Below are 15,775 nucleotides of genomic sequence, written 5' to 3'. Positions count from 1 at the left end.
ATAGAAAATAATTTATAAGTTATATACTACATAATATTAGATATAAAAAAGTATTTGATTATTTTAAATAAGTTATATACTAGAGAATTTTATAAAAATTATTTATGTGAGGGCATTTTTAATAAATTAGCATATAATAATTATAAAAAGTTGTATTTTAATATTGTAAATATATATAAGTGAGCCATGTGCTTAGGCAACCAAAAATACTCTCGGAGATTGACAGATATTTATACTCTGAAGTGACGTTTAGGAAATAAATACGAATATAAGTGGGGTTATATAATATATTGTTTGAAATGTGTATTTTATTAAATTAGAGTGTTAGTTACTAATTTAATTATATATTCTGATCTGAAAAGCCTAAATGTAAACAAAATTATTAATAGAAAAGAATGGAATTCTCTGGATCTCCGGAGATGGCCATGTTTGCGAAATGGTTTGTTCCAGAAAATTCAGACAAGTAGTTAATAGAACAAAATAGAACATGATATATTACGAGATGGTTCTGGAATATCCGAAAGATATAAATACCCGTGATTTGGATTCAAGAAGGCAGTTTTTGAAAGTTTTTAGTCAGAAAAGTTTTAGATAGTGCAGTCAGAAGAGTTTTAAGAAGTTTTTAAGTTTTTTAGTCAGAAGTCAAGCAGTTTATTATGAAAGTTAGTTGGAGTCAGTGAATCAAGTACAAATAGTCAAAATGTTTAATATAGTGAGTTAAATGAAGATTAAAAATTATGCATATAATTTAATGCACATTTATAATTATACACAAATAATTATTGAAGATAAAAAAAGGTATATTGGAAGAAATTAAATTATATTATGGTTGGAGATTAGTATAAATCAACTTATAATAATTGGATATTGGTATATTGAAAAGAAGAATAAATATAAATGCTGTTTGCTGGTTTGGTTGGTGGTGTATACATGCTGGTGAAGAAAACTATATATTAAATTGGGAGAAGCTGATAATTGGAAAAAGTTATTTCACAAAAAACAAGGATAACTGAAGTACGAAGACATTCAGTGGTGATTAGAATCTATATACTTAGTGGAAAACAGTTCATTTAGGCATTCAGTGAAAGAAAGGTACAAAATTTTGTTAATATAATTTAGTTAGTGTCATAACAATTTCAATTTTGAAGATAGTTTGTTTAAATTTTAGATTGTCTATAGAATTTAATTAGTTTTATAAGAATATCAGTTTAAAGATAGTTTATTTTAAATTTACATTGACTAGGTTAGATATATATGTGTGTTTCATAATAGTTATAATAAAGATAATTTAAAAAAGTACTTACAAGCTAATTCTTTGAGAACCGCGATAAAAACCCTATATATTATTAAAAATACTCATTGCTCATCATTCAAACAAAAAAATACATCATAACAATATATATATATATATATAATGTGTTTCATATTTTGCTTCGTTTTTGCTGGATTCATCTGATCTTGCCGGCTTCGCTTTTACAATTCTTAAACATTAGGCCTGTTTTATATCATTCATTAAGAGTGTATCACCAGACCCAAGTTTCAGTAAACATATGTTGTTTTTCTACAATATTATATTATAATGAATTTATTGTTTCTTTCTGTAAGTCTGAATTTCCATTTATTTTACATCACATGCTAGTGCATGATCGGTACGTCCATAACGATATATTTATGGATAACAATTTAAATACAATCTAGTAAATATTTGTTATCTCTAAAATAAATGATACCTTTTAGAACTTTAAGTGTCCTAATGGCAAGTCCATTACGCACCCAAAATAAACAATTCCCAATATAGCTTGTGTTTATTTGCTTTAACTTTATTCGTAACAACATAAGTTTATGGTCAGATTGTGTCAGCATTGTTAAACTTCCTTGCCTCTCCTCTGTATTTTAACTATTTAATTAAGTTACTTTAATTACTTTATCTCAAATAGGTGAACTTGAAATGAAACTTTAATACGATAAACTTATATACGGGGCTGCTATTAAAGTTTTATGACACGGCGATACCTTTGTGAAAAACGTCAAGTCGTATGTCAATATCGTAAAGTTTCTTAGGACACTTGCAGTACGTTTATCAACTCGCTTCAACGTTTAGTGTACTAAAATGGTTTTTCCTTTTCATTTAGTTCATAAAATCAATTCCAGACCAACATTAAGTCATCCTATATAAAATTAAAATTGCTTGTTATTGAAAGTTCCCTATGAAACTTATTTTATATACAGGGTGATCCTTAAGTAATTGTACAAACAAAAACCGTGGATTTTGCACTTTAAAATATTACGATTTAAGCCAACTTGCTTTAATAAAATGTTGATATTAAGAAAGATACAGGGTGTTTAAGTGGAAATTTAAAATTTTATTTTTCGCTATAACTTTTACGTTTTATAAAAATTTACAATTGGATGCTTTTGAGCAGGATAAATTATAATTGTATTCATATTTTAACGTAACTGATAGAGAGCGCCACATATGCTGCATGTGTGGCATAAATTTGCGCTTATCTTCTTTGCTCTTAAAGTTAGCTCTATTTGTGTTAAAAACTAATAAAGATACATTATTTTTACAAAGAAAAGGTATATCTGTTAATAACTTCAAAATTCAACCGTTTTAGAGATAATCGCATTTTATAAGTCAGCTGCATAATAGTTCTTAGTTGTGATATTTGTGCGGTAAAGCACTGAAAACCTGTGGATAAGCATAATTATTAATTTATTCTTATTAAAATAACTCAAAGATAATAATTTCTTCTTCTTCTTCTACTTCTTGGAGATCTTTCGATCTGTTTAATTCTGAAGCTGCCTCTGGTTAATTTCCTGGGAGATAGATTGCCAACTATCCCTCCATCTTTTAGATGATCTTCCGGGAGCTTGAACCGGGCGGGTTGTTTTCTAGGGCAATTTTTGCGAGTCTATTCTCATCCATTCGTCTTACATGAATGTACCACATCCTTTTACGCTGCCTTCCCTATCTTACAATATCTTGAATTTTTAACTGCTCTCTTACGTTTGTATTTCTTACCCTGTCTCTTCTTGTTTTGCCCACTATTGTTCTTAGGGTTTTCATCTCGGCAACCCTAAAGCTGGATTTATAGTTTGACGCACTGTAAACGTATGTGACGGAACGTAAGTGAAACGCACTGCAACGGAAGAGTTGACCAACTTTCATCTTTTACAGTGCGTTACTTGCCTCTGGCCAATCAAAAGGAAGAATTTTGTGCTGTCAACCAAAGTGAACTGTCTGACCCGCCCACCATTTTGTAAAGTTATTTATCAACATAATCGAATTTTGATTTTGTTGATTATTTGTTACAATGAACGTTAAGAATTTATAAAATAATAATAATAGATAATAAAAGAATATTATAGTATCATGGTCACCAACTCTAGCCACTGTTTCTACTCATGCGAAAAAATTCCACTCCGTCGATTTATAAATTGAAATAATATTTACAGTCCGTTTGATACGTCTGCAGTGCGTCTACGTCTACAGTCCGTCAAACTATAAATCCAGCTTTAGCATCTGTTTCGTTTTGTTGGTATCTTCGCGCACTTCTATGCCCTATGTCATGATCAGTTGTATGCAAGTCTTGTAAATTCTAATTTTACTATCTGTGCGCATATACGGATTTGACCAGACTATCTCCCGCAGACATCCCGACAATGCGGATGCTTTGTTGATCTGACTCCTTAGTTATAACAGTTTTTAACTATGGTTTCTCAAACATTAAATAATAATCCTTGTATCGGCAAGTAAGTAATATTTATTAGTTATTTATTTAATTAATTTCAATTTTATTAGATTGTTTTTTCACTAAGTTTTACATTGTTTATTTAATAAATTTTTCCGTCGACCGCCCATTTATGATCAATTTTAACACCTTCAAAATCATTGATTAATGACTCCTATTAATGAATGATTTCCTATTAATCAACGATTTCATTATAGGCAACGCAACATACATTGCTTGCATAAATTAATTAAACGCTCTGTGATTGGCAGTGACTTGTGGTGAAGGCAACTAAACATATACCTATTTATATTCCCACTAAAAAATTTAAAATTATTTTTTATAAAAATAACAAATGTTCCACACAGCCAGTTGGCATAAATACGTTTTCCAAAATTCCTTCCGTTATTGCTAAATTCTTAAAATTAGAGCACCCGCATTTCTTCACTGAGCATTGTTTTAGACGTTCCTCTGCCTCAATACTGTGTGACAGTGGTGCAGACTTTTCAGCTATTAAAAGACTAGGTGGCTGGAAATCGACTGCTGTAGCAGAAGGTTATATAGATAATTCTATGCAAAATAAACTTGAGACGGCTGAAAAACTCTTGGGAAAAATACCACTAAACTTTGTCAAAGTACTTCCTTCAGCACCACCGATTCTTCTTCTATCACAGAATTTACAGAGGTCCAAGAAAACTTAAATATAGATTTGTCAAAATGCTATAGGTACAGCAGATAATCATTTATCAATACCTTCCTTTAATTTCAGTAATTGTACTATTTCGAATATTAATGTTTACATTAATAAAACTACCACTAAGGAAAATTAAACTTTAAATAAAGTTAATAAAAGCTGAAAAAATTGTTGTTTATCGTTAAGTAAATAAAAATTTAAACTAAGATATCTTTATTTCTGAAAAGTACGGTCAACGGAAAAGTTTTGTAACGAACTCGTGAATTAAAATGGCGATTAACAATCTCGAACATTAACGCGCTCGCTCCGCTCACGCGTTAAAATATCTCAATTGTTAATCGCCCTTATTAATACACTTGTTGGTTAAATAACTATTAAAGTCATATTTAATAATCGCACACATATAATATTGGCATACTTGCTGTATATTCTGTACCAGACAGTAACCTAATACTTGTTATTATATTTCAGCATTTAGTTTACCATGTACCGTTGACCTGAAGATGGATAGGAAATTCTAGTATGCGAAATCGATCGTTGGTGGTAAAATAAATTGATTGTGAGTAAGTCTTATTCTTATTTCTTTTTACCTATTTGGAATGGACTCACACAGGCAACATAATCAAGATTTCAAGTGTTTAATTTGTTGACAACTAAATATAGGGATAGAGAACGAATATTTATTTTTATAATGAAGTAGCATCGCCCTTAGACTTTATGACTGCTCGAGTAAAATAAATTGCAAATCTGGTGTATTTTGGTTTTTAGGATCATGTAATCTCCGTCTTGAGCATAGACATATAATACAAGATGGTCTGATCGCAATACCAACCTGTTTTTTCAGTACGGCAGAGAAAACTGACGCAAAGCAGTCTACTAAGGTAACTAAGAAGCTTAAAAAACCATTCACAACTATCCCTTCCATCTGTAAACCAAATGCCGAATAGGCCTGTTCCAACAAAGTAAAAGCGAACCTCTTTGCTGAACATCTTACAAACGTATTTCAAACAGAGAAATCAGACCGTGATGTAGTAGCGGAGGAACTAACTAGAGCAGCATGTCAAATATCCCTTTCGAATAAAAGTTTTAATTCTATAGGATTAAAAAAAAATCAACTTACGAAAGGCCCCAGGTTATGATTTAATCCCGGCATAATTACTAATACAACTTCCTAGCAAGACCATTACTTTGCTAACAGTTATATTTAACCGCATGTTACGCTTATTATACATTTTAAAAATTTGGAAATATGCTCTAATCATTATGACCCTCAAACCAGGAGTAGCCAAGAGCGCAATGAAGTAACATCTTATCGACCCATCAGCTTACTCCCAACCGTAAGCAAAGTTTTTGAAAGATTGCTGCTACAAAGGATATATGCAGATCATGAATTCCTAACATTACTTCCAAAACATCAGTTTGGTTTTCGGAAAAATCACTCCACTACCCAACAAGTTCATCGAATCATAAATGAAATATCAAAAAGTCTTGAAGAAAAGAAATACTACAACCTCACTCAATGGTTACTATCCAATAACCATTTTCTCATACTTATATTCTACATATTAAATAGATATTTCTCTGTAAAATTCAATGAGCGATAATCCAACCTCTGTTCTATCCACTTCGGAGTCCAGCAGGGTATTGTTCTAGGGCCGCTGCTTTTTTCACTCTACACAGCCGATATACAAGTGACTAATAATACTACAATCACTTCCTTTGCTGACGACGGTGCAATACTAGCCGTTAATCAAACCTCACAAAATATGCAACATTATCTAAACGTACTCAGTGAATGGTATACAAAATGGTGAACAAAACTAAACAAAATCAACTCAAATAACATTTACCAATCGCCATAATATATGCCCACCTGTAAGAATGCAAAATGTAAGAATACTATGAGTAACAGATGCTAGATACCTTGGCCTCCATTTTGACCAACGTCTCACCTGGAATAAACATATTCAGACCAAAAGAAGATAGCTCGACTTAAAATTCCGACAAATATGTTGGCTCCTTAAATGTAAATCAAAACTTAACATCCAAAACAAAATTCTTCTATACAAAGCCATACTTAAACCTATGTGGTTTTACGGACTACACCTATGAGACTGTGTAAAGACAACAACGTCGCTGAATATAATTCAAAGATTCCAGTCTAAACTGCCAAGATCGATAGTGGATGCACTTATGGTACGTAAGTAATCAAACACTTTACTACGACTTAAAGATTCGTTTCATTAGAGAAGAAATCCATCGAGCCACGGAGTCACAAAATGAACATATCATTCACCATGAAAATAAGCTAGTAAGAAAATTATTCAACAACGGTCCAGCCCAGCCACAAGAAGACTAGATAGAACCTGGTTCCAAGATCTACTGATCTACTTCAAAGCTAAATGAGGTTTTTTAAATATTCTTCAATTTTCTCTAAATATGGAGAGGTATTACCCCTCCATCTCAATACGCAATAAAACCCTGCGACTTGCCGCTATATTTTCCATAGAAAACGTGATAAATCTACAAGAAAAATTTGTTCGCGATGCGAAATATTTACATGAAAAGAACATATAATGCACGGCATGCCTCAAAGAATAGGAATACTTTTTGTTTATTGTTCCAAAACTCGGCAATCTTTTGTTTTTTCTTTATTGTAATATTTTGTTTTATTGTTTGTTTTCTTATATTCAAGTTGTGTTGCGAAAGTTAGTAAATATATATTTTCTTCTAACCGTTAATGAGAAATACTTCGAAATAAACAAGGAAAAACCGTAATTGTAATGTTATTCAAGTCTCAAAATATATATTTGACCGAATAAGTAAGTTAATTTATATTTTTTTAATTTAGTATATTATACTGAGTATATATAATAAAGAAAACACCTATATAGAAGCTCGATGTGATTTTATGCGAAATCTAAATTGGTCTACGACTCTAGCGCTGGCGCTTAAACATGTCATAACTAGGGGCGCGCCAAATCCAATGCCAATGAATGGTATTTGTTAATTTTCATAGTATTTTGATATCAAAATTTACAATATTCTCATCGTGGTATTTAATGATTTATTTTTGTTAAAACAGTTTGCAGTTTCAGAGACCCGCATAGTAGATTGGATAACATTGAAAATCTGTTGTGGAAAATTTTGCGAAACGAAGCTAATTGCCAATTTAGACGAAGTTTACTGTGTAATTAATGAAAAACCTGGTTATTTAAATAGTCTTCGGGAACGCATCTGCTTTAACGCTCTCCCCTCTCGAGTTAACACCCCTTTTTAATTCTCATAGGACTCGTTAAGTGGTAAGGGTTTAAAATGGGGCTGTTTTGGTAGAAAAGGGATTAATTGTTATACTTACAAGTGTTTTTTTAGATGGTTTTAATATATTTTAATTTGTGTCATAAAAGTTATCATGCTATGTATATTAAATTTTTTCCCTGTACTTTCTCACTATGAACAATTCTACTTGTTTATTTGTGTATTGATGATTTTATGGAATATCTGAGCGTATTTCGTCTAATTCTACTCAGTATTCTCATTTTTGCCATTTCTAATAGTTTCTGACACATGTCAGTATTAGTCTTATTATCATCATCAAGGCCTTTCATTCCCGATGGAATGTTTCCCACTGTTAACTGGAGCTAGCAGATTCGGTTATTGCGAAGAATCACTCCAGATTCTTCTTGTGCATTGTCAGAGTTTGTTTGCATTTTTATATTAAATTTAAAAATTTATCATTGCTGGATTTGACACAGCGCATTCGCCATTTTCGCTATCAGAACTAGGGATGGCTGTTGTTGGAAAAATACCAGTTTTCGGTTATACCGTTTTTTACTTACGGTTTAACCTGGCGATTATAACCGGTCAAATTAACCGGTTATTCCAAACACCGGTGTTCGGTTTTTTTAATTAATAGCAAATACTCAATAGGTTACAATGTTACATTTACATTGCACTTTAGTTTGCGATAATCCATTCGATAAATTATTGATATCGATACTATCGAAATATCAGTTGCGGTACGAATAATGGACGCGTTCAGGATCAGTTCAGAATCCTCTTAGTAATCGGATTGTACGCAAGCAATTCATAATCAGTTCAGGATTGATTAACACCGGAACGAATTTCAAACGAATTTGAACGAGTTTTTATATTTTTAACAAGGACCATCTACCATTGGCTACGTGGGTAATGGCAAAGATGCCATATTTAGGTGGAATAACAAAAACAGCTGATAAAAATCAAAGAAAACAGAAAAACGCTAATTTTGCAATTTTTTTTGGACTTAGGTTTTGAAATTTCTATTGCGCATATATGAACTACAAGTTCTCTTCAGATCTCAAGGATCGCTTGAACTGGTTCTGAACTACGGACTAGTTACCGAGAACGAAAAGATTCCGAATTAGTAGTCCCTCTCAGCACAGAACTTGATCACCGCGAACGCTTATTTTACACTGCGCATCCGAAATAATCCTGAACGCGTCCAGGATTCGTACCGTGAATGAAACTAATATTTCGAGTATTTTTCATGAAGTCTATTAAGGAAAACTTGTTCATATATATGTTGGTCGGTTAAGCGGCTTCTCATATCTCACACAATATTGTTTAATGATGACACCAGTCTCATTGATGGAACCCAAATTCAGACCAACGCCATGTATTTTTTGGGTATAAAAGTCAAACCTAGCCTACGGGTTCGGCTCTACTCCCAGAATAAAATGGGATTCAAATGGGTCACTCAATCTCGGCAGCAAAGGCTACTGCAGATAAAGAGTAAATTCATTTGGAAAAGAATTTTGAATCTATGTTTTCAGGGAACCTGAACTCGAACCACTGTTCACCAACTCCAGGTCGTGTGAAGAACAAGGAGAGTTTTATTTTGAACCCACTTTGGCCTCTTTAGTCTAAAAATAGACGGAAGGAGTAAGAATTCCAATTACGCAAGGTAGTTCCTGACTTCTAAGCGTAAATTGGATGTGGAGGTAACCTATCTGGTTTTTCACCGGTTATTACTTTAAAAAGAAAAACCGGTTATAACAGGGATCAGGCACAAATAAATAACTGAAAAAACTGGTTATTGTGGAGTAAAAAATCGGTTTTACTTTATAACGGGTAGGTTTTTTCCACCCCTAATCATCACACTAAGGATATTAATTTTTAGCAAAACAGAAAATTATTAAACATGAATTGTAGCGGAGGTCTAAATTATAATTTATTGTTATAAGTACGCATTCTGCATATTTTTATAAATAAACAAAAAGGCATCATTTATAAAAAATTTATTTACTAGGGGACAGAAAGAAACACAAAATTTTTATACTTTATACCAAAAATAAATCAGGTAGTTTTATAAGACGATTATAGACACGTTTTCGAAATATTAAGAGCCCAGCTGAACAACATCCACAGAGGATTATGGCTACCAGTGCAGATCTTTTTTTGCCATTAGAAGAGAACCTACAATTACACAAGACCACTCAGATGTCCACCTCTTTTCAGAGGTAATCACGCTGCAAGATTAGAATGGTGTCGAGAAAATCACGACTGGAATAAAAATGATTGAGCTAGACTTTTATAGGGTAGCACATGGACACAATCGAGAAGTCTACACATACAAAGGTGGTATAATAAGGTATCTGGCGGGATAATTATGCATGATAATAATCATATCTCGCGTATTGTGTCAAATCCTTTCACCAACGAGGGTTGAGAGATATTATCAAATATTGCCGTTATTAGCACAATATCCAGTCCAAAATCCTATGGAATATGTATGAGACAAGATTTAAGAACAAATTACTCCAAATCTAGGCAAACTTTCACAAATTCAAAACATTCAGAATATTAGTTAGACTATGAACAATAGATATAGAGCTGTAATAAGCCAACTTTGAGGTCATATTTTATATTAAAATTAATTTTGTTCATGTTGTTCAGAAGCTATTTGCTTTTGGCATCTCGAAACGGAATAAACATGTTTTAAACTGAAATTGTGGTTAATTTTTAGTAAGAATAGTAGGTAAACTAATGTTTTCAATGCCAATTTGTGTGTGTGTGTGTGTGTGTGTGTGTGTGTGTGTGTGTGTGCGCGCGTGTGTGTGTGTGTGTGTATTGAAAACCAAATGGTTTAGAAAACCCATGTGTAGCAATAGATTTATAAGCCATTAGGTACTCACATCATCCAAACAAGATGAAAATGATCCTTATAACAGAACTAAAAGAACGTATTTTAAGGCTTTCTCATAGGCCGAATTACCTACAGAAAGATCTTTAAGTATTGAAAACTATTTTAATTGAGAACTCTTATTTTACAAATATGCTACATAGCATGTTTTTTTCTTATACTGTTAATATAAATAACTTAACACCATTTTTTACGAAATCTCAGAACGTTGCACCTAACAATCAGAACATCTATTATCGTTCACTGCCTTATATACCATCATTAACACATAAATTAATACAAATGCTAAAGGTTATTGACAATATGAAAATAGCAAGAAAAAACATCAAAAATATTTCATCTTTGTATTTAAAAACTTATTATCATTTAGATAAAACAAATGTAGTATATAGCATAAGTTGTACTCAGTGTGAAGCTGTGTATGTTGGTGACACCGGGAGAAATCTATCAAATCGTATTATTTCCCACAAGAGTGATAAAAACCAAAACCAGTGAGAGTAGAATAAAAAAAACCACCCTGTGCTTTGGTAGAGCATGTAATCGACAAAAATCATATTATGGGTTTTGATAACATTAAACTTTTGTGTAATGAAGGTAATAAATTCAAAAGGACCTTTTTAGAGATAGTGTGTACTAGCAACAGTGGTAATAATTTAAAGAAAAAATCAGAGAAAGGAAAGACAGTTAAGATTTGATTATGTAAAGTGCCTCTGTATATCCTCTTATACGTATTTCATCATAAAAGGAATCTTCGGAGCGCATATGTACAGATGCTCTGAACGTGAAAACATTCTTTCCTGTAGTAAAGAAAGCAACCCTAAAATGGCTTCGGTATGGACGCAATAGCACCATCTGATAATAAATCACGAAACTCGAAATCCAAGGATTTCAAAAAAATCAGAGATTCAAAAGTAAAAGTTAAAGGTATAAAAGAATAATTTATAATGATATTATTTCTTTATAAGTCATCCATAAAATCACCAAAACATTACATTTTTAATTTATTTTCCATACACTTTTTACATTTTTCTATATCTGTGAATAATAAATAAATCTTCTTTTTTCTTATTAAATAAAAAAAAATTCAGTATAATTGTCAAAAATAAATTAAACTACAAACTAACTTTCTCTTGAAGTTAGCATTCATGACATTAAGGGTTCTTTCTACTTTTCTATTGGTTGTTATTTTAATTTATTTATAATTTGTTAAAATTCATTATTTTTTGTTTGTTTAAATAATTTGTTAAAATAATTTTTTAAAAGGATTCAAAAAAGAAGGAGAAACATTAATCAGACCAAATAATTTTTACAATAATGTTTTTTTTTTAATATGTTTTGCAGCAAATTTCGTTAACAAACCTAATTTTATTTGGTTTACAATTATTCGTTCCACTTTATCAAATGATTTGTATTTTTATTTTAGCTCTGGAAAATAATTGTAACCACAATTGAAAGCTCGAGTAGGAAAAAATTGTAATCTAATAGCCCCTTTATATTGACTCCAACCCATCCAAAAATAGTTTTGTTTTTTCTAAACTAGTCAACAGGCACTTCTTTTTCTTTTAACTCACAATGTCTCATTTTTTTGTTATGTCATCATTTTGATAAAATAATTTGCAAAACCGCAAACATAAATTTTTTTTATAGGCGGAAAAGAACAAAAACATTAATTGTCAAAATTTAATCTAGCAAGGAAAAAATGCGGGAACAGATTTATTATAGGATTTTTAATACCGTTCAAACGAGCATTGGAAAATTAAAATCCATGTAGTAAATTGGAAGATACAACTGTTTAAAAATAGTCAGTTTTTCGAAAAATCTCATTTTTATTATATATATATATATATATATATATATATATATATATATATATATATATATATATATATATATATATATATATGTATATATATATTGTATACAACAATATCTACTTATTGAATTTCTTGGGCCGGGCGTTTAACTATTTTTTTTTTACTGCCTAAAAATTGAGCTTTTTGTTTTATCTATTTTTATCTGTTTTTTTTTAACTATGTTAATAATTGAATAATTGGCTTAGTTTTAATATTGCAGAATAATAAAACATACGAGAGAAACTATTAGCGATCACATCTGTGTCATAAATAAGCCATTATAAAGCAAAAAAACCGTTTTTCAAAGTTAAAACGTTTCACGTCAAGATTTATACAAATTGACGCCACTTGTATTTAAAATTTTCAGAACAACATTAGAGATAAAATTTTTCTAACAAAGCTAAAAATATGACATCCTTACGGAGCTGCTCGATCTTTCATAGGCGCCAACATAGTATTATAATAAGAAAAATGTAATCGTGATTACATTCAGAATTTTAGAATTACGTTGAATAAATATACAAAAACATTTATTGTTAATAATTTAACTTTTATGCAACAATTGTTTAAGTTTAATTATCCAAAAAAAAATCATGTTAATTAAATAGATTACACAATCGTACGCCATTGATACGGGAATACTTCACGTTTCAATAATATGATGGTGTGGTGACAAACATGGGACAGCCACAGTACAATGTTGTCAATACTTTATAACCTTATACTGAGTCTGTATACCTAGATGTTTGTTTTGATCAATTTGATTCGCAATAAATATATAACTTTAAAAAACTTTATTTCTTAATACATAAATTATTATTGCTTAATAGCTTTATAAACTAATTATTTTAATTAATTGTGTGTCTAATGACAATAAACAAATCACAAAGCCAACCGTTAAAAGTTTGCGGAATTAACTTATGAGTTTCCATGTTTCGCGAATGACCAATTATTCGCGTGTTGGAAAACTGACATGGTTGTATATTAATTTACCGCAAAAAATAAATTTTTATGCCTAAACAACTGAATCGTCATTGTCGAGAACTGGTTTCTTGTTTAGTGGATTATTTTGAACAAGTGCGAAATAATGGTGGCCCTTTTTTACCATTTAATGCTGTGAAAGAGGTAATTTAAAGAATTGTATTGTATGTATTTTAGCGTGTTGCAGCAGCCTTAAAACTAAATGTATCTACTGTTAAGGTCGCGGCATATTATCGTGCACGTATAGTTTCCGGCACGTAGCGTTTCCACTCCAGCAATTGGTCTGTGCGTTCACATTTTCATACATAAAACGTTTCAGTTTGGTTCGGTGAAGATATGATCTCGCTTTTCTCGACAAAAATTATGTGCAATTGCTCTTCTACTTAACGACGAAGAATGAAAAACTTAAAAAGAAGGTTTGAAGTACATTAAATGCTAAGAGAAAGGAAGAAGGAATGTGAATACTGGACTTTATACAGGGAATTAATTGATGACGATGAAAAATATTATGGATATTTTAGAATGAATAGGATTCAGTTAAATATGTTTTAAATTCCATATCAAACCAAAAGTATTTTTAAAAAGAAGAGGTATCACTTGTTTACTAATTGTCACTAATTGTCACAAAGCAATAAAAACACATGCATAAATGCATGTGAAAAGTGAAAAAGAAATTTTAAAAATGTGATTATTTTCTTCCTTTTAAAAATCCAATTATAATATATATATATATATATATATATATATATATATATATATATATATATAGCTGTACATTTATTTTATCATCATCATAAGTGGCATTACAGCTCGTTATGAACCAAAGCCTTCTTCAAAACAATCTTCCATTCGCCCCTGTCTCTGTCAACTCTTCTTCATGCTTTAACTCCGATGGATTTTAGATCATCCTCTATGTTATCTTGATACCTAAGTTTTGGTCTTCCTCTGACTCGTCTTCCCACTGGTCCTCTTCGGTCGAAAATTTTTCTGATCGTTGCATCTTCGAAGTGACCACGTTTCTGACCCGTATGTTAACACTGGCCTTATTAGTGTTTTATATATGGTAACTTTAATTTTTCTAATTAGTTTTGGGGCCATCTGTTTTCTCAAGCTAAATAGCACTTATTGGCAAGCACTATTCTTCTTTTAATTTCTTCGCTGACATCGTTGTCTGGTCACCTTCCAGTTCCAGATCATCAATTAATAGTCTAGATATCTAGTTGCCTGATCTAGTACAATACATATACTTGGTTTTCTGTGCTTTTATTTTTAATCCCATTCTCAGTGCAGATGCCCTTAGCGACCGAAATGCTTCGATCAGAGATTATGTGGACCTAGCAATAATGTCTAGCAGTAATGATTTATTTAATAATAATAATAAATATCATGGAATTAAAAAAAAGATTATTATTATATAAACGAATAATAGGTACTAATAATTGATCAGACGCTGGAAAGATACCAAAATAAATTTGAGAAATTAAAAACCTTTTAATCACCTAAATAATTAAAAGATATTTAAAACAAAAAAAGGTATATGCCAAAAAGGGACAGGAACGGTTTCATTCCAACATTATTGGTGATTTTATTATAAGAGATATAGAAAATCGTTATAAAGATTAATTCACCGATATAATTACCATGACGAAAAATACGAAGTAACTACAGAAAAACCAGCAAAAATAATACCAATATTGAATGACATTTTAATATTTAAGCGTATACATATAAACATAAAATTTACTGAAAATATCTAATGTTAAAGAGTGAAAATTGATGAAAATAGAAGGAATCAGGAAATCCACAACTAACGGGACTGACAATATAGATAAAAACAAAATTAAAAAAAGAAAAACAAAAATAAAGTTAATAAGTTTGTATAAGCATGTTTTACGTCTATAAAAACAAAATTAAGAGTGAGAAAACAAAGCCACAAACGACGAAAGACAAAGATATGATACAATCAATGCAGATTGATTAAAATTACTTATTAAGGATATAAGTCGTAAACTCGCTCTAACAAATTTACAAAAGTAACAACAAAAAAGAGAAAGAACAAACGACAAACACTTGACAATATTGAAATTAGGCAGTAAAAGACAGAAAGCACAAGAAATAAAATAGATTTGTCATAATTTGTTTTATATTATCTGTTATATTTTTACAATATGCTGTACATTCTTGAAGAAATTATATTCTTTTAAATCATATTTAATACAACAAAAGATAAAGAACCAAAACCAATTAATTTTTTATACTTGGTGAAAATACTCTTATACCTATTCAAAGAAATCTAAACTGTTATATAATTACTTTTAAGGTAAATATG

The 15,775-nt window shown here is 30.7% G+C and overlaps 1 protein-coding gene across 3 annotated transcripts in view; it reads right to left on the bottom strand.

Annotated features, from left to right (window-relative positions):
- Dh44 (corticotropin-releasing diuretic hormone 44) overlaps positions 1–15,775 on the bottom strand; it is a 445,815-nt gene that overhangs the window by 429,724 nt on the left and 316 nt on the right. The gene's annotated exons all lie outside the window — the stretch shown is intronic.

This window comes from Diabrotica undecimpunctata, chromosome 1 (genome assembly GCF_040954645.1).
Source record: "Diabrotica undecimpunctata isolate CICGRU chromosome 1, icDiaUnde3, whole genome shotgun sequence".
NCBI classification, from domain to species: domain Eukaryota; kingdom Metazoa; phylum Arthropoda; class Insecta; order Coleoptera; family Chrysomelidae; genus Diabrotica; species Diabrotica undecimpunctata.
This window is presented reverse-complemented; position numbering and strand designations above follow the sequence as displayed.